The 19,635-nt window shown below is 41.0% G+C and overlaps 1 protein-coding gene across 1 annotated transcript in view; it reads right to left on the bottom strand.

The window, feature by feature from the left end:
* COMP (cartilage oligomeric matrix protein) overlaps positions 1-18,328 on the bottom strand; it is a 162,524-nt gene extending 144,196 nt beyond the window's left edge. The window contains exon 1 of the mRNA XM_068233919.1: positions 18,252-18,328. The gene's annotated coding sequence lies outside the window, so the exon portion shown is untranslated. The remainder of the gene's footprint in view (positions 1-18,251) is intronic.
* Between the last annotated feature and the right edge of the window lie 1,307 nt (positions 18,329-19,635).

A 19,635-nucleotide genomic window follows, 5' to 3' on the forward strand; every position in this document is an offset into this window, starting at 1 on the left:
ACATAAAAAAATAAACATCTGGGGGGTGATCAGACCCCACCAACAGAGAGCTCTGTTGGTGGGGGGAAAAGGGGGGGGATCACTCTTGTGCTGTGTTGTGCGGCCCTGCAGCTTGCCCTTAAAGCTGCAGTGGCCATTTTAGCAATAATTAGCCTGGTCTTTAGAGAGGTTTACCCCTGTGGTCATCAAGTGGTTAAGCAATACAGATTGCTTGGCAATCCTGCTGATCGTCTGCCTCTAATGCTGTTAGCCATAGACCATGAACAAGCATGCAGATAAGATGTTTCAGACTGAAGTCTCACTGGATTAGCTGCATGCTTGTTTCTTCAGCCATAAGGGTCAGCAGGACTGTCAGGCAACTGGTATTGTTTAAAAGGAAATAAATATGGCAGCCACTGTATCCCTCTCAGTTCAGGTGTACTTTAAAAAGTACAGGCAGGAGCCCTCGTTGGTCATATTTATCATCTGCACTAATTCATTGACTTAAGGCAAATGTTAACACACCTGCTTGTCAGAAAGTAGTAGAAGTATTTATTATTGTGTTTATATACACATAAAATCAAAGTCATTGAGATAAAGTAATGTTTGCTATGAATTCTATTAACAAAAGTATAATTTCCTTTTACAGCAGGGTCTCACACCATCAGGAGACTACAGGAAGTACTCTATCACCAAACTCTCCCCATAGGCTGGGGAGACTATGGCCCAGTTCACATGGATGTCTGGCACCGTCTTGCTCAAATGCTTTTCTGCAAGCGTGTCGACAAGCATTTGGTAGCTTATGGCAGGGATCAGCAGTTTTCACCATCGCAGGGGGATAACAAGGTGTGGCGGTTAAACGACCTTGAAAGTAAGCTGTTGCTTCCAGGGTTGCCTCAAACGATGGGTAAAATAGAGATCAAAATGAGGCGTTTGCGTGAATGACGATACACAGCGGTAGATTATGGTGCCGGGTGCTGCACATTCATCTGAAAAGAGAAAAAGTTAAATATTTGGCTCAGGGTGTTCACCAATGACTACCAGTACAGGCTGTATAGAAAAGGAACAACTACTCTGCCTTCAGCATCAGAAGTTCTGCCATCCCTAAAAGTGGCCATTCATTATTTTTTTTTCGACCAGAGAGATTTTTTCTTCTTTTATTTGCTTCTGCTAATAATTTAAAACATCATACGCGTATGATATTTTTTTTCAGAAAAAAAAAATTGTCAAATAAAACATTCAATCTGTACATTATCCAATTTTTTTAATTAGATATTAATTAAAAAATACTGAAAAGTTGATTGTTTTTTTCTTGATTAAAAAATGTTTTGTTTTGTTGTAAACAATTAATTGGTTTTATCAAAAAAGGAAAAACTTGATGGTTGAATAATATATGGGCACATTAAGTTCAGATCACAGCATTTGTGATATAGAGCAGGGGTCCCTAATCTTTTTCAGCCCGGGGACCGCTATCCGGATCAAAGTTTTTCCGGGGGTTGGGGGAGTGGGTGGTTCTTTTCTGGGGAAGGGTGGAGTGTCAGGTGCAGCGGCAAAACTATTTGGAGTGCATAAGTATGTAGGTAGCCAGGTACAGGTAGGGTATCTAGGTATAGTTGCCCCAGTATTGGGAGTATGGTTGCCCCAGTATTGGTAGTATAGTTACCCCAGTATAGCTAGTATAGTTGCACCAGTATAGGGCGTATAGCTGCCCCAGTATATGGAGTATAGCTGGCCCAGTATATGTAGTATAGTTACCCCAGTATAGGGAGTATAGCTGCCCCAGTATAGAGAGTATAGCTGCCCCAGTATAGGTAGTATAGTTACCCCAGTATAGCGAGTATAGTTGCCCCAATATAGGAAGTACGGTTGCCCAGTATAGGTAATATAGTTACCCCAGTATAGCTAATATAGTTGCCCCAGTATAGGGAGTATAGCTGCCCCAGTATAGGTAGTATAGTTACCCCAGTATAGCAAGTATAGTTTCCCCTGTATAGAGAGTATAGCTGCCCCAGTATAGCTAGTATAGATGCCCAGTATAGTTAGTATAGCTGCCCCTGTATAGGTAGTATAGTTACCCCAGTATAGATGCCCCTGTGTAGGTAGTATAGTTGCCCCAGTATAGCTAGTATGGATGCCCAGTATAGCTAGTATAGATGCCCCTGTATAGAGATTATAGTTGCCTGCGGCCGCCGCTGTGTTCCCTTAGCTGGCGGCAGCTTCCTCTTTTATAATGCCTGGTCAGCCCCTTTCCATCATGCCCCGTCTTCTTACACAGCAGCGCGTCTCCCGACTGCTGTGAATAGGCAGGAAGCAGGGCAGCGGTTCCCCTGGTAATGGCGATATACATTGCCGCTACAGTAAGCCGCTCTCCTCCTTCCTGCCTATTCACAGCAGTCGGGAGACGTGCTGCTATGTAAGAAGATGGGGCATGGAGGAGAGGGTCTGACCAGGCATTATAAAAGAAGAAGCGGTTACCTGCTAAGGCAACACAGTGGCAGCCGCAGGGGGAGGAGGGGCGAAAGGCCAGACAGACTTGCGGCCCAGCTGCAAACTGCACACGGACCGGCAGTGAGCCGCGGACTGGGGGTTGGGGCCCCCTGATATAGAGTATTGCAACACCATACAGAACACTGCATCTGCTTCTGAGTCTGCCGTTTCTTGCAACATGCTGTGACAGGTCAGAATATACACTTAAAGTATGAAGGAACTATAAAGAAAATAACATAATTAATAAAATAGCTTTTGTTTACAATATTAATTTATAATTCAATTATTTACTCGGTCAGCTTGCCCATTGTAAAATCTTTCCTCACCCTGATTTACATCCTGACATTTATCAACATCTTTAGTCCTGCTAGGTGATGTCTGTGCATAGAACTCTCAGTGAATGAACAATCTGCAAGGGGAGATACTGTATGCTAGGCAGTTGGAAATAGCTGTTATTTCCCATTCCCACAATGCAAAGAGGGTTACAGATAGGAACTGTCAGGGCCATGGTCCTGACATCACACTCTGGAATGTGTTTCATCACAATATGAGCCATACAGATGTGCCTGATGATCTGTTTGAGAAAAAGGCAAAATGTCTCATAGGAAAGGGAGGATCTGAGGTTAAATTTCTTTCAGTATTACTGTGGATGTGAACACCATGTTGTTTAATCCTTTGGAACCTTTGTTTACATTTTTATTAAAAGTGAATAGGGGCTATGCCATTTCTCACACAATTTATATATTCGATGCAACTGTTCCAGAGAAATTCCCTTTATGAAGGTCAGTCATATCACTCAGGATCCACTCATTAAAGCTTGCAGCTGGAAGGGGAGTGGGTGTTCCCTAGCTAGTAAACTGCTCCCACTACTGAGCAAACAACCACCCCAATTCTTCCTCTGCTAGTGAGAGAGTTAAGGCCTCGTTTTTCATGTTAAGTGTCCTTTATTGATAACCACAAGGATCTTGCACAATGATTTCTCCTTTTGATGCTTAAACCTAACATATATTCCTGAACATCACTCCCTTCCCCCACAATACCCCTTTCATCACATTTAATGCTGACCTCCTAGCAATAACAGACAAAGCTACCCTTTCCCCCACCACTAGCCCACCTAATATAACATCTAAGCCCAATTAATAACACTAACCCATATAACTTCCATTGTCTTCACCTCCGGTGTCAAATTCTAGCACTGTGGGCTGAAATCTTAACAGCCTTCAGCTACTGTATTATATAGCCATTCACCGTGGCCAACTGAAAAATTGCTTGCGGTGCAGAACCAGCTCTGGCTACATGAAATCTGCATGCCAGTGCCTAAATGAATAGCAGCAAGTCTAACGTGTTCAAAGTGCATGTTTAGTCAGAGATGCATTCTTAACTATGTCTCCCAGTCTGGACAGCAGTGGCAGCTAAAACACCTGCACCAGCATGTACTAGTGTGGCAACACTAATTTAACAGCACATTTGTAAGGGCTTGAGCCCACTATCGCAGTTGTGTCTGCTTTTCAGTTGCACATCAATGTTACAGATGCTGAAATGTGGACAGAAGTGGACACAACTGTGTTAGTGGGCCCAGGCCCCTAGCAGTTAGGCAATCAAACAGAGAATACCACTTGAATCAAATAACTCATTTGAGGTAATTATAAAGTTATAGACACAATATGACAATTGCCTAAAGGCCATTAAAATACATATTAAATATATCAAGTGACAGTCCTATAAACACAGATAATCTGTAAAAACTGCCAGCTTAGTGGCACTGAAAATATTGTCCCAGCTCTATTATTCCTTCCTGATGACATGTTGCAGTTGATGTGTGTGAATGACCTGATTATACTGACCAAATGAGCATGGCTTCATTTCTATCACTTAGGTATACAACGTACTGAAATGTATGACAGAAGATATTGTATACTGCTATTGCATACAGATTTATTATTGCCAGGAAATTGTCATATGTTGACAATTACAAACAGGTCAGAAAGAGGTAACTCCCTTTACTTTAGTCTCAGTAAGTGCACCAATTGTTAGCTAATTTTCCATTTGAACTTAATAAAATGTGTAAACTAGGTCTTGAAAAATGTGTCTATAATTTATCTTAATTTATCTTAAAGAGACTCTGTAAAAAAAAAATTCAGCCTTATTTCTTCTATCCTATAAGTTCCTATACCTGTTCTAATGTGGTCTGGATAACTGCAGCCTTTACTAGTTGCACAGTGGCTGTATTATCTCTGTTATATAATCTAATCTTCTTTCCTCTGACGGCTTTGTCGGGCTCAGGCAGGAATGTGCTGGTCTGCTTGTGATAAGATAGACGCTATACACACCCTCTCCATGCCCCCTGCAGGCTCTGTGTGAGTCACAGACTTAGCTCCTCTCAGCCTATCACACTCTGGTTAGAAGCCATGTCTTTTGTTTTTAAATACTGCTTAAAACTGGCAATTACAAGCCAGGATTGCAGCAGGGAGTGGCAGAAACAGCACAGAGGGGCCCAGGAGAACATAATGAATAGAATGGTATGCTTTTTATTGCAAGAATTTTGGAGTACAGATTCTCTTTAAGCGTGCATGTGAGCAAAACCATGTTAAATATTTAAATTGTCTTTATTTTGTTATGTTGCTTACTGTCTTGAAGAAAAAATAAAGCATTATAACCATTTATTAATATTAATACATTTACAAATATTTGTAATTAAAAATCTGCATATGTAATGATAAAAACAAGTAGTAAAATACTTACATTTGTATTTTTTCAGGTTTTGTATTTGTATGCAGGTATTTAGGTATTGTAGAAGAAAGACAGTCTCAAGAAAGCATCAGAAGATATACATTTTCAAGAATAAAGTCATTTTATAACAGTAACATTGAAATAAAAAAAAAATCCCATGCACTTTATTTTAGCACTATAGAACAGATTGCTATGATGAGGCAAACAGTGCATACAATGGACTTACTGGATAACTGGATATACCCTGAGTAGCCAAAAAATTAGCGACATGCCTTATTTGAAAGTAAACCAGTCCTACAGTGACGTGGAGTGACATAACAATGCAGACTTGCTTACACAGAATAAGGAACACTCTACTTCCGAGGATGTAGTTATCACGGAAGTTAATGTCAAAATGGGTAAGACAAAAGATTTAAGCGACTTTGAATGAGGGATGATCATTGGTGCAAGAAGAGATGGTGCTAGCATCTCTAAAACAATGACTCTTTTAGGATTTTCTTGCCCAACAGTATTGAGGAAAAAACTTTAAGTGATAAGTACTATTGTGGTCGAAAAAGGCTGGTAAACGAGAAAGGTGAAAGGCGAGTTGCATGCATAGTCTGCAGCAACAGAAGGGTAACAAAATAATAAATTACAGTTGAATTCAATGTAGGTGTATCACAAAGCATATCTCAACACACAACAAGATGGACTTTGCAAAGGAAGGCTTTAACAGCGGGAGACCATCAACAGTGCCATTGGTAAACACAGAAACATAGTAAAAGACACCTGTTGTGGGCCCAGGAATGATGACAATGCACCTTGCCACCGTGCTCAAATGGTCTCAGATTAGTTTGAGAAACATCAATCAAAGTTTAAATTGCTTTCATGGCCAGATCAGTCCCCTGGTCTCAATCCTATTGAGAATTTGTGGGATGAAGTTGAAAGATTACGTTAAATCTTGGAAACATCACCATCCAATCTAACCCAACTTAGAGCTGCCATTATGTCAGCATGAGCCAACATTCCTCAGCAACTCTATCGGAATCTTGTTGAGTGAATGCCAAGAAGAATATTGGCTGTGATCGGAGCTAAAGGTGGACCAACTCGTTATTAGAGGGTGTCTCAAATTTTTTGACCACTTAGTCAATGGGAGGCCAAAAAATTAGAGACACTCTCTAATAACAATGATGCTATAGTCCACGCCCCGCGTATGGGTAATTTGGGGATCCGGTGATTGCCGGACCCCAAATTACTTCTCCCTCCAAGTTGCAATGTACGCCATGTACATTCCTCTTAATGGTCTCCTGCTGCTAAACCCCATAATTTGCAAAGTCCGTCTTGTTGTGCATTTGGGATATGCTTTGTGAAGCACCTGCATTGAATTCAGCTGTAAATTGTGTTTTTGCCCTTCTTTTGCTGCAGACTATGCGTGCTACTCGCCTGTCACCTCTCTCGCTCAGGAGCCTTTTTCAACCAGAATAGTCCTTATCGCTTGAAGTTTCTTTTTCTCAAATGCCACTCTCTAAACAACCGAGATACTGTTGGGCAAGAAAATCCTAAAATAGTTGACGTTTCAGAGATGCTAGCGCCAGCTCTTCCTGCACCAACTATCTTCCCTCAATGTATACTTGAGGCAATATGGGCATGATGCGCTAAACATGTGTATGTACAGTGCAAAACATTTTAATAACCAGGCTGTTTTACTTGTTTTATTTTGCTACCTGAAAGAGTTAATTTTTAGGCATGGGAGTGACAGCTTTTGTCTTGTCAGTACCTTGTCAGCAACATAGTAAACATCACTGATGAGCAAATTACAGCCATAAAAGTTTTCCTGGCAGACTACAACTTCTGAGAGCAAGGGGAGATAGAAAAAGTTTTAACTCTGGGACACTTAATAGGCTGCCACTGAGCAGAAAAAAAACAAAACATTCAATCTAATTTGTAAATGTTTAACCACTTTACCCCCAGCCGTACAGATTTCTCAGTCCCTTTTTCCATCCTTTTACCACCAGGGACGGAGAAATCCGTACTTCCTGCGCTCCTGCTCGCTCATGCACGCCGCTGCCCGCTCGCCCGGAGATCAATGAACAGGAAAAAACATTCCCGTTCATTGATCTAAGCCCCGCAGTGATCCGCTGCTTCTATGAGAAGCAGAGCAATCATTGTGGAAAAAAAAATACTTTCCCAGCCTCATAGCACTTTTTGCAAGCGTCCTTCCGGACGCTTGCAGGTCGCATAAACAAAATGTTACTGTGGCTATCTTGTGGTAAAATAGTAGAACTACACCCTAAAGCATTTTTCACATACAAATACATTAGTTTTACACAAAAAATTAACTCATTACCTCCCACACTCCCCAATTTTTTTTTTTTGTAATTAAAAAAATAAATAAAAATTTACAATAAAAAAAATACATAAATAGTTACCTTAGGGACTGAACTTTTTAAATATTTATGTCAGGAGGGTACAACATTGTTACTTTATAAACTATGGGCTTGTAATTAGGGATGGACGCAAAACTGAAAAAAATGCACCTTTATTTCCAAATAAAATATTGGCGCCAAACATTGTGATAGGGACATAATTTAAACAGTATATATAACCGGAACAAATGGGCAAATAAATTTCATGGGTTTTAATTACAGTAGCATGCATTATTTAAAAACTATAATGTCCGAAAACTGAAAAATAATGAATTTTTTCCCACATTTTTCCTATTTTCCCATTAAAACATATTTAGAATAAAATAATTCTTGGCATAATGTCCCACCTAAAGAAAGCCTAATTGGTGGCGGAAAAAACAAGATATAGTTCATTTCATTGTGATAAGTAATGATAAAGTTATAGACTAATGAATGGAATGAGCGCTGAAAGGTGAAAATTGCTCTGGTGCTCAAGGGGTAAAACCCCTCAGTGGTGAAGTGGTTAAATATAAAATAAAACCATGGGATATCTAAAAAAAATAAAATATAATTTTTGGAGTAGGAGGACAAATACAATTGTTTATCTCATGAGTTTATTTTCACCTTGGGTTCACTTGAAATCTTTCAATTTTTTGACATCAACTTCCATGAAAACTACGTTGTCTGAACCCTATAAAAGCAACTCTGAGTTGTTACATCACTCTACGCTGCTGTTGGACTACCTTACTTTCAAATAAGGATTGTCTCTAATTTTTGGCCACTCAGTATATATACTGTATACTATATATATATATATATATATATATATATATATATATATATATATATATATATATATATATATATATATATATATATATATATACACAGTACAGTGCCCTGATAGCAAGGCCATGGTATTCAGCCTGATAAGGTGTGGCTGTCTAATGTCACTTCGTGACTATATTATATTTTCCAAAGAGGCATTCACAACGCCCAATATTAATTTTCAAATGCTTTTTAAAATAATTGAAATGGGCAAGACAATAACAGATCAAAGCCAAATAGGAAGTCATGATGGTGTAATGGAATTCTTTGTTCTGATACACTGTTATAAATGATCGAGATTAAGAACAAAACCACAAACACCTCATTAAAAGTGGACAAATTCAGGCTACACTAAATTTAAAACAGTCATACTGGTAAGACTTTTTACAGGAATTCGACAGAGGAAAAAGTTAATTGCCAAAAAAATAGAGTGAAGGAAGACACAAAGGAAGTCCAACCTGATTAAATATGTATATACTGTATTTGAGTAGATTTTCTCTCTCTCTCATCCATCATACCTTGTTACCACTGTGCAGGCTGCTGCTGGTGGTGTAATGGTGTGGGGGATGTTTTCTTGGCACACTTTAGGCCCCTTGGTGCCAATTGGGCATCGTTTAAATGCCACGGGCTACCTGAGCATTGTTTCTAACCATGTCCATCCCTTCATGACCACCATGTACCCATCCTCTGATGGCTACTTCCAGCAGGATAATGCACCATGTCACGAAGCTCGAATCATTTCAAATTGGTTTCTTGAACATGACAATGGGCCTGATTCACAAAGCGGTGCTAACAGTTAGCATGCTAGTGAAAAGCCCTTTATCACGCCTAAACTCAGTTTAGGCATGATAAGTTTAGGTGTGATAAGTTTAGGTGTGATAAGTTTAGGCGTGATAAGTTTAGGTGTGATAAGTTTTTAGGTGTGATAAGTTTAAGCACCAACTGGGTTAGCACCGCAGTGCACAGCTGATCAAAAGTTTTGCGCTAGCAAAGTCTGGTGCACTTTGCATAGAGTTAAATGGCGCTGCTTTGCGTGCGGGACTTTGCGCGCGATCTAAACTTATCTAAACTTATCATGCCTAAACTTATCATGCCTAAACTTATCATGCCTAAACTTATCATGCCTAAACTGAGTTTAGGCATGATAAAAATGGTTATCACGCCTAAAGTCTTTAACTGGGTTATCACCGCTTTGTGAATCGAGCCCAATGAGTTCAAAGGCCCCTACAGTTACCAGATCTCAACCCAATAGAGCATCTTTGGGATGTGATGGAATGGGAGCTTCGTTCCCTGGATGTGCATCCCACAAATCTCATAAACTGCAAGATGCTATCCTAACAATATGGGCCAACATTTCTAAAGAATCCTTTCAGCACCTTGTTGAATCAATGCCACGTAGAGTTAAGGCCGTTCTGAAGGCGAAAATGGTGTTCCTAATAATCCTTCAGGTGAGTATATATATATATATATATATATACATAATGGACCATGGTTGTTGCTATTGTATGTCTGGGCTAATAATGAAGTTCTCTTTGACTTTCTCTGGATCAATTTAAGATAACCCCCAAGGAGTGATGATAAGCAGTTGCCAGGTAGCTATGGCACCATTTGGAAGGGTCAAAGTGAACATTTACTCACTTTAACAAGAGATATGAAGAAAGGCCAAAGAGATGGAAAACAGAAAGGACCACAGAGAGTGAATAGTATAGTACATCCAGTCAGTATGGAAGTAGGGTATGACAGTACTCGTGACCTGAATCCCCCCCCCCCCGATACTTTTAATATAGTTTTGTTACTTGTGCTGTGACTAGCACACAGCACCCCCCTCCAACAAGCCCTGTAGCCCCCGTTCTGCTCACTCGCAATCTTTGACTGAGCAGAACGTCGAGTATGGGTGGGGAGGAAGTGGCAGTTCTTCCTCCCTTCTGCCTGTCCATAATTAAGCCCGCTCCACTCGCCGCTATAGTTCCCTATATAATTCTCTGCACATAGTGTGCAGGCAAGCTGTGTTGTGTGCGATCTTGTGGTATTTGAGGTTAGATAACCTTCCGACCTTAAGCACCACAAGCCCACACACACCACAGCTCCACTATGCACAGTGATTCATGGAGAACTATAGCGGTGAGTGGAGGGTGCGGGACTAAGGCCGAGCAGAGGGGAAGAAGGAACTGCCACTTCCTCCTCGCCCATATTTGTCGGCAGAAGGGGGCCACAGGGGGCACTGGAGGTTGGAGGATAGTGCTGTGTGCTAGTCACAGCACCAGTGACAAAACGATAATAAAAATATCGTGTACCAGGTCATGGGTACTTTAAATAGAAGGGATACTCACAAACTGGGCTGGTGCATTGACCAGGCAAGTGGAAGATGTGAAGGTATAAAGAATCCTTCAGAAAAAGGCCACTACTCTGATGTTAAAATATGAATTATGTAGACCAGAGCTCCCCAACCCTGTCCTTATAGCCCACCAACAGTGCATGCTTTGCAGAAAACCACAAACATTCACAGGTGAGGTAATTAGTGTCTCAGCAGAGCTGATTAACTACTTCTGTTGATTTCCACAAAACATGCACTGTTGGTGGGCCAGGGTTGAGGAACACTGATGTTGACCATAAAAAACAAAAGTATGTATTATATTATTTATCTAGTAGGGGGCACCTCTTACTAGCGGTGTAGCATATTCACTTTTAGCTGCCTAATCTCCTAGCATATGGGAGCTACAGGTTCTTAGATGTGCCTGCATGCATGAGCCATGAAATAGGGTCTTTCTTTAAAGTTGTCAGTTAAGCAGGGCCTTTATTAAACATTCACAACTCTCTCAGGTGGTTAGTGATGCTACTGACCTCAGTAGTGGAAAAATATTAAATTTTGGAGGGTGGTAGGAGATGACTTGACTAAGTATTCAAAGAGTATAGCCTAAAGGCCTAGTTAGGGCTTGTGTTTTATATTCATATGGTGTGGAACATATCATAATTTGCACTGCATTCAGTTTTGGCATTATACATAAAGCATTTCTACATTATACATTTGTTCATTACTTGGCTGGCTGACTTCCTGTGAGAATGTCAGATGCAGCTTTGTTTGACTGAGTAGGAGTCTGTGAGCTATCCATACTCCTCCCCTGTCTCATCATCAATGTTGTATTTTATCAGTATAAACTGTGTATTTTTATGTGTGCCTTCATGGAAAAGCATGTCTGGACATTTATGTTGCTATGAGAGATTTGCAGTGCTAAAGACTCTCAAAGCCACACCACATCTGCATATGAATGTGTAACACATGGAGAACAACGGCTTTGCCTGCAGGTAGTGACTGTGAATGGACATTTCTGTGACATGCAACAAGCTGATTCTCAACTGGTCAATTCGCTCAAGTGTAGATGGGGGTTTTCTGAGATCAAGGCACAGCCCCCAACAAACTGCCAGCCTATGATTCCTAGTTTACAGAAGCCGGTTTGTCTGGTTTTGTCCAACGGCTGGGCTGGCCGCAACTGGAACTAAGTTCAGACCCACCTAGCTCCTTCCAACAATACTGCTAAGGGTGAGGGCTATTGTTGCATACCAGGGAGGAGGGGTTTTTATACCTGTTGTATCCAGATAAAATACAGTTCTTGGGCAGCTCTCTTTCTCTTGCAACGCTGATATGGACTTAAGATGATAATAAATTTGGGGCACAGCTAGCGAATGCGGTGAGTATTGGTTGAGAGGTTAGCATAAGAATGCTCCTAGTAGTACTGTACACTGAGCCAGCAATTATGTAATCATATATTTTATATGCTGTAACTTGTATATATGTAAATAAACCCCTTTTATTTAACCCTTTGAGAAGACCTCAAGTGTCTGGTCATTAATATAGAAATAAGTAATATAAGCAGAGTACATTCTACAATCAGCCATCAGAGTTAGCCAGGGAGGAGCTGGGAATGTGGCACCAGCCTACTCAACGGAGCAAATGGAGGAGGTGAGTGAGGTCAGGTGATGGCTATGTGCAGAGGAAAAAAACGTCCACTCTGCTGGTACTTCTATACTTAGTATACAGATCGCTAGGTCATGTGACTGGCTTTTCGAAGGGGAATATCGCTGAAACAGCGATAATGGTCATCTATTCTGGGGAGTGAACCAGGGCTTTAACTTAGTACATGAGAGAACTCCTATTTCATAACTCTGAATTTGGGGGAACAGAACACTATACTAGATACTGTATTTAATCATGTATATGCATTTGCCCTCCTGATATATATATAAAACTTGCAGGTTGGGTCATTAAAAGTGAGCAATCATTAATCTCCCTGCTGAGAGCTGGTAGGTGGTTTCTATGCCTAATTGTTGAATATACTGCAGTTAGGAAGCAGCTGAACAATTTAAAATCCAGAAGCATTGCAAGCTGCAGCTGAGAAGCCATTCTACGCCTGTAACTAGTACACAAGGAACTGAAAGCAATCATTGAATATCCAACTTTAAAGGAATACATGTTTCCCTCCATCAGGAAGTTGGAAGATATGTATATCTATAAGTTAATACGTATGGCACGTTAACAAAACTATTTACCCACAAAATATTCATACAGGATGAGGCAGAGATGCCTTTTTATAACAGTTGCTCTACCAATCGAATGCCATAACATTTCCAAATACATTTCTTTTTCCATCTAAACGGAACAATGCACCTTCAGACACACACATATGTCGGCACACAGGAAAACAACATGGCAGGACTTTTTTCCAAAGTATATGGAAATTCTTCAAATTACGGTAGTTTTTTTTTTAATATCACACTTCTGTGAATAAAATAGGAAAAACAGCTTGTCTCTGGGTTACACAGAGCATTGCTTGTTCTGAAAAGGTGAGGTCACTTCATCCATTTATTTTCTTTGGAAAGCTGCTATGCCTTCCTTTACCAGCATGTCCTGTCTAAATTAACATGGAACCTCTGCTCAGTACATACAGGCCTACAACATCCTGCATACATAAGGATATAATTTAAAACAAGGTCATTTTAGAATGACGCTAATCACAGAGCAAATAATTAGTGTCTTAGTTCCAGCAATCTTATAAATGAATGAAAGTGACTGTTACTCTTGGGACTTGGCAGTGCTGTCTGTTTTCTTTCATATAGCCAGTACACAGTGTTAAGGGTTGTGGAATCTCTTGAAGGTCCAGTTACCAGAAGCTTCTCCCCATCATATTCTAGGAACATCCCTTGCTCTCTTAAAATCCAACTTAATTCTGTCAGCAACATTGCTGTCAGGTTTTAACTCCCACAAGCAATTTTTTTGCTAAGGCAGTTTTCACCTGCCCGCATCTTGTTAAAAAAAAAAACATGTATTTTTTCTTTTACTGCAAAGCTGCATGCAGCAGATATGCACAGCTGAGCAATCTGCTGCAGTGGCAGTGGCTTCCTACTAGTTTATTTGTGGTATGGCTCCTATTTTCTAGTCTAGGATGCAGGGGCGTAACAATAGACGCTGCAAGGAACGCAGCTGCAGAGGGCCCTGAAGCCGCAGGGGGCCCCGTGGCCCCTGTCCTAAGAGACTGACAACTAAGGGCACGGAGAGGAAAAATGGTCTGCTGTCTGCACAATTGTTCTAATGACTGCATCTGCTCAGCCACCGATAATGAATCATACAAAGTTTTGTAGACAAATATTTGTAGACAGTCCCCACTGAGTGTGCAGTAGGCTTTTGTGTACAATACCCAGCCCCCAACCTCTCTATTCCTTCCCGAGTGCTGTGTACTGCTGTCTGTTTTTATTTGCATGAGGAAAACACATTCAAGTGTACACTAGCCAATTGAATAACAATGATTCTCAATTTTCCTGTGCAGAAAGCGCAGGGGAGGGGCCCCAAAGTTTCGCAGGGGGGCTCAGTGATTTCTAGTTACGCCCCCACTAGGATGTAAATGTAATGGAAATCTGGGCCACAATCAAGAAGAGTGGAAGCTGAAATTTCACAGAGAATGGTGGAGTTTTCTGCTTCTAGCACCAACACCATGCATGTGATGCTGTAAGTTTCCTACCACCTCTTGAGAAGCTCTAGGCCAGTAGAATTAGCAAGAAAGAAGATAAAGAGGGATTTCTGCTCCCACAAGCCTTCAAATATGCATGAGCACGTCCCAAAAAGCCACAATACCAGGTCACTCCCAGAACAAATGAAAAAGAGATCCAGAGGACAGACCACATTTACACTTCATCTCTAAAATTGACATGCTTAGACTACTAGTAGAAAAGGGTGATACAAATTTGACTGGATGAGGAAACCTCAAGAAAGGACAAAAAACTGGAGTCAATATAGTGTAGTAAATGGTTGCACGAGATGTATACAAAGGATAAGGTGTAATATTCAGAAAACTGAATAGGCAACCAAAGGTGCCCATACACTTAAACGTTTTCCTGCCGATAGACAGCAGATTCGATCACTGTGATCGAATCTGCTGTGAAATCGATGCGCAAACGCTGACCGAACTACCGATTTCCGTCCGAAATCGATCGTTCCCACCGATATGTCCGCGCGGAAGATTTCGCTCGATCGCCGGCGGGTTGGGAGTGCGTCGATAGCAGCGTTTGAATGTCCGACGACCGACGCTAGCAGCAGTACATTACCTGTTCCCGCTCTTCTCGCTGTCTCTTCTCAGCGCTGGGCTCTGGCTGGCTTCACTTCTTCCTGTCCCGACAGGAAGTTTAAACAGTAGAGCGCCCTCTACTGTTTAAACTTCCCCCTACAGGAAGTAAAGTGAAGCTGGAGCCCAGAGCGGAGAAGGGACAGCGGAGACCGGGGGGGGGGGGGGGGGGGGGGGACACTCACACCAGCCGGATCAGGTAACGTATGCAGGGGGGCGGCGGCACCGGCAGCTCCACAGATTGTGAATCGGTTTCATAGTGAAATCTATTCAAAATCTGTTTGCAGTGTAGGCAGCCAATAGATCCCTCTTTGATCAGATTCGATCGCAGAGGGATCTATCTGCTGGTCGATCTGGTGGCAATCGACCAGTGTATAGCAGCCTTAAGAGGCATATGGGGAACCTGAGCCTGTCTCCAGTCAGGTCCCAAAAATCAAATGTAATCCACTTAATTTCAAGAGGGGTGAAAATTGTGTGTACTATAGAACTTGATAAATAAGAGGCCCCAGGACTGAATCTATGACACATGCAAAAAATAAACACTGATACAATCAACAGGAGAGTAAATGCCTCTACACACTGCTGCACTTTTAAAATCGCATGCAATTTTGAAATTGCAAAGCCTTTATGAAAATAGAAAAATCGCACCAGTGTGTACAGGTCTTCGCAATTTTCATTATTTTGAAAAGACCTTGCAATTAAAAAGCGCAGCACAAGCGCAGCAGTGTGTACAGGCCCTAAAACACCCACCTCCAATAATTATAAAATAATTTTTGTCAAAATATTTTTTAAGCTCTTGACAACCATTCCTCAGGTCTGTGCCTATACATTAAATGCAATATGGCACAGAATATAACTATTCAGTACTAAAAGTATGTGCAAAGAAGAATGATTATGCTGGCAGGAGCTATATGTTATATAGCGGACTATACAGTGCTGCCTTTATTTTCAAAGCTGAAGTACATCTCAAAACTAGTTACAACAAATTTAGTTGCATTTGCCAAAGGTATGCTTATGTCATGTAGCAGAACTATACAGTGTCAAACTGCATTTAACTCCAGTTCTGTTCGCAAAGTAACAAACTAATGAACTCCTTGCAAATATGGTTAGTTTTGTATCAGGTTGTTAGTTACATTATCTCACAAGTTTCTACCAATAAGTTCTGTTGCAATTATTCATTTCCATTTCTTAAAAGTGTTCTGGCTTTTTCCCCGTAAGAGATTATACACTCAGTAATATGTCCATTTGAGAATACTTAATCACTCCACTCTATTTACAGGGACACTGTGTGCAGAATGTTTCCAGTTCCACAAAACAACATGTTTTATGGCTTTCTGGAGAACCCTAATACCAATTCCAGTAAAAAGAGCAATGGAAATTCAAATTGTGTGAAAACTAAGTAAAATGCAGTGTAGAAGTATTTTTTTCTGGCACTTAAAAAATCATGTTATAAATACCAGCTTGCAATTAGTATATAGGTTTCCTGTGGTTGTTGTGTGACCATATTTTCTCATCTAAAACCTTGAAACACATTGCCCACAGCTGTCAGCTGAAAGGAGGTACAGAGGTGAATCTCTGCATGACACTTTAATATGGTAAACATGCTTAAGACATTCATGTGGTTTCAGAAATCAGGTTTATTTCTTCTCGTAATCTCATTACTTTGCTGTATCGTATGTTATCACATATTATATTATATTATGTAGAGAGATGATCCTCACCCTATGCCAGTATTTCTCAACATTATCACAGTTGCACACATTTATCAATGACTGCTGTTACTAAGTACATTATTATTATGATGTATTGTCTCAGAGGGCCCTACCATAGCCATAGTCTAATGTCCATACCAATTTTTGGAGAAATAGTTTGTTTTTGATATCTGTGAGTAAACCTTGGAGATCCTAGTGTTGCTTAGTTTCCCTAGGCATACTTGTATTTTTCAGACTACCTCATGCATGATTGGTTATCTAACTTTAACTATGTACTTTATTCGGGTTTGTTTACTGTATATACTTACCAATAATGGACTTTTAAATCAAATCTCCTTTTACATTCAGATCCTTGCAGATTACAAAGTGAAGCGACCCCCTCTCACCAGTCCCACAACTAGTGTTTCCTTCTGTAATACAGTGTGCAGCAGAGCTTGCTGTAAGGGAAATCGCTATTTTTACATCTCCTGGTACCAGCCACTGGGTGTCCACAGTTCTACTGCTGTACGTCTGAATGTCTTATGAGTGCTCTGGGTCCTGCTGGTCTTCTGGGTCCTTTTTGCAGCCTAGCAGCAATGTTATTTGGCACAGTTAGCAGGAATATAACGTCTACTCACAAGTGGATATTGACGGTTCCTGAATCCTTAACCAGGTATATCACTCCTGGTAAGTCCAATGCCATGCACTCCAATGAGTTCTGGGTCACCATGAGCTTGCTGGTTAGTCTGTGCCTCTCGGATTTACAAGCCCTACTCCATAGAGCCAAATTAATCCATGCCATGCACTGATGAGGATCAAACAATCCGAAACAGTCTGTATGCATGTTGAATTATTATGGCTCTGTACAAATTAACAAGCTGACACATCATTGCATTCCAGCGGATCTGGAGGTGTGTTTAGCTTCTAAGGGTACAATGGTTAATTTGCATATATTCAGCAGTGATGCACTGGGAGACATCTCAAGATCACTCCAACCTGAATTAACGCAAATTCTTTCTGTTTTAAGAAAGCAAACGTTTGTTTTCAATAGCATTTTAGTATATGGGCTTTTAGGACCATTGTAGCCCCTCACACACTCCAATGAGTTCTGGTTCACCATGAGCTTGCTGGTAAGTCTGTACCTCCTGGTAAATCCAATAACACTAGAAAAATGAAGGAACTGCACACCACAGGCTTCTGCTAGACAGCAATATATTTGGAGCAATCACTCAACATGTGATACCACACAGCCCACAACACCATAAATACCCTCCAACAGAATGTGAAAATCAGTTCGAAAAAAGGATTTCAGCGCTCACGATATATGATGATCAACCTAGGTGATATAACACCAACTCTGTAAATTTTCACATATACTCAAACACAAAGTCCAAGGTAAATTCAATTGGAGGTGCTGCAAGATAAAACCAGGTTGTACTGGTAACAGTCTTTGTAGAAAAAAATCATGCGCTCCCCCTTCATCCACAATAAACACTTGAAATAGTAAGGAGGTGCAAATCCCCTTGCGGGTACAGACTCACCAGATCCTAAGGTCGCAAATGACCAAGTCTCGCTTCCGGGGGTGTTGGCCCCCCCGTCGCCTCTCTGGCTTTCCGATGTCTCTCCGCAACAGCTATTACTGCTGGGCTCAGCTGGGCTCTCCTTTCCAGTCGTATGCGTTTATGAGATAAAAGAAAAAAAGAGAGGACCCGCCTCTACTGGTGCATTATCCTCTTTTTATTTATAAAAAGTGTTAAAAACAAACTTTAGCAGTAATGTTCAAAATTGCGGTGCTGGTGGACTACAATGCTTGTAGACTAGGAGGAATTAGCTCCCGGGTGGCCACCTCCCGCTATCCAAACCGCCTACCACGCCGCAACCGCAATGAGTAAAAAACGCCAGGCCGGGGGTCATGCCAGTGACACCACTCGGCTGCTGTTGATGGCGTACGCGTCACACGTTCCGCATGTACGCGTTGACGTCACACAAGCCACGCCTTACGCGTTTCGCTGGTAACAGCTCATCAGGGGCTAAACGTTGTGACGTCCACGCTGCCCTATTTATATCCTAAAAACCTCCCGGCCACCATCCAGGAAGTGATTCTTCCCTTACATTCCAATTCATTTCATTGCTATAGCAACACATAAACTACATATGCAAATACAGCACTGCCATGTCCTCTCTATGCCAACAAATATATGCACCATAACAGTGCTGCACTATCATCACTTGCATAGTAATATTCCCACATGTATATCAGGACAAACTGCCAAGTAAGTTACGATCTATACATGCAAAAAAAATTTTTTCCTCATTCTTAAAGTCACAGTGCCATAATAAGCAGCAATTCCCTATATCACACTGAGGGATGCTGAACTGAGAGAGATAAATATATGGGAGAGATCTATGCTTACTCAAAGTTGATCTTAGAGCTATAGTGCCGCCATAAACACCCACCTCCCACAGTCCATCAAACAAAGACCGGAAATGGGAGGGGTGAATGGCAATGTCACCACTATCCTCAAGAGTTGTTTAAAAAGCAATTCATATCTATATCAATATTAATACCTTTGGGCTCCAATGTATCTAGTTCGTATATCCATTTAGTTTCAAGCCGAGACAACTCACGGATTCTGTTACACCCCCTCCAGGAGGGTTTTGATTTTTCAATGCCATACATTTTAAGTTGACTAAGTCTACATCTATGATTATTTACAAAATGTCTTGGCACACTATGGTTAGTGTGCCCTTTCTCTATCTTATATCTGTGTTCACCCAGGCGTGCCTTTAGTTCCCTCCCCGTGCGTCCCACGTATTGCTGTCCGCATTCACACTTTAGACAGTAGACAACATACTTGGTATTGCAAGTTATAAATCCCTTTATCTTAAACATTTGTCCATTTGCGGTTGAACTAATGGTAGTAG

The sequence above is a fragment of the Hyperolius riggenbachi genome, chromosome 1, assembly GCF_040937935.1.
Source record: "Hyperolius riggenbachi isolate aHypRig1 chromosome 1, aHypRig1.pri, whole genome shotgun sequence".
NCBI classification, from domain to species: domain Eukaryota; kingdom Metazoa; phylum Chordata; class Amphibia; order Anura; family Hyperoliidae; genus Hyperolius; species Hyperolius riggenbachi.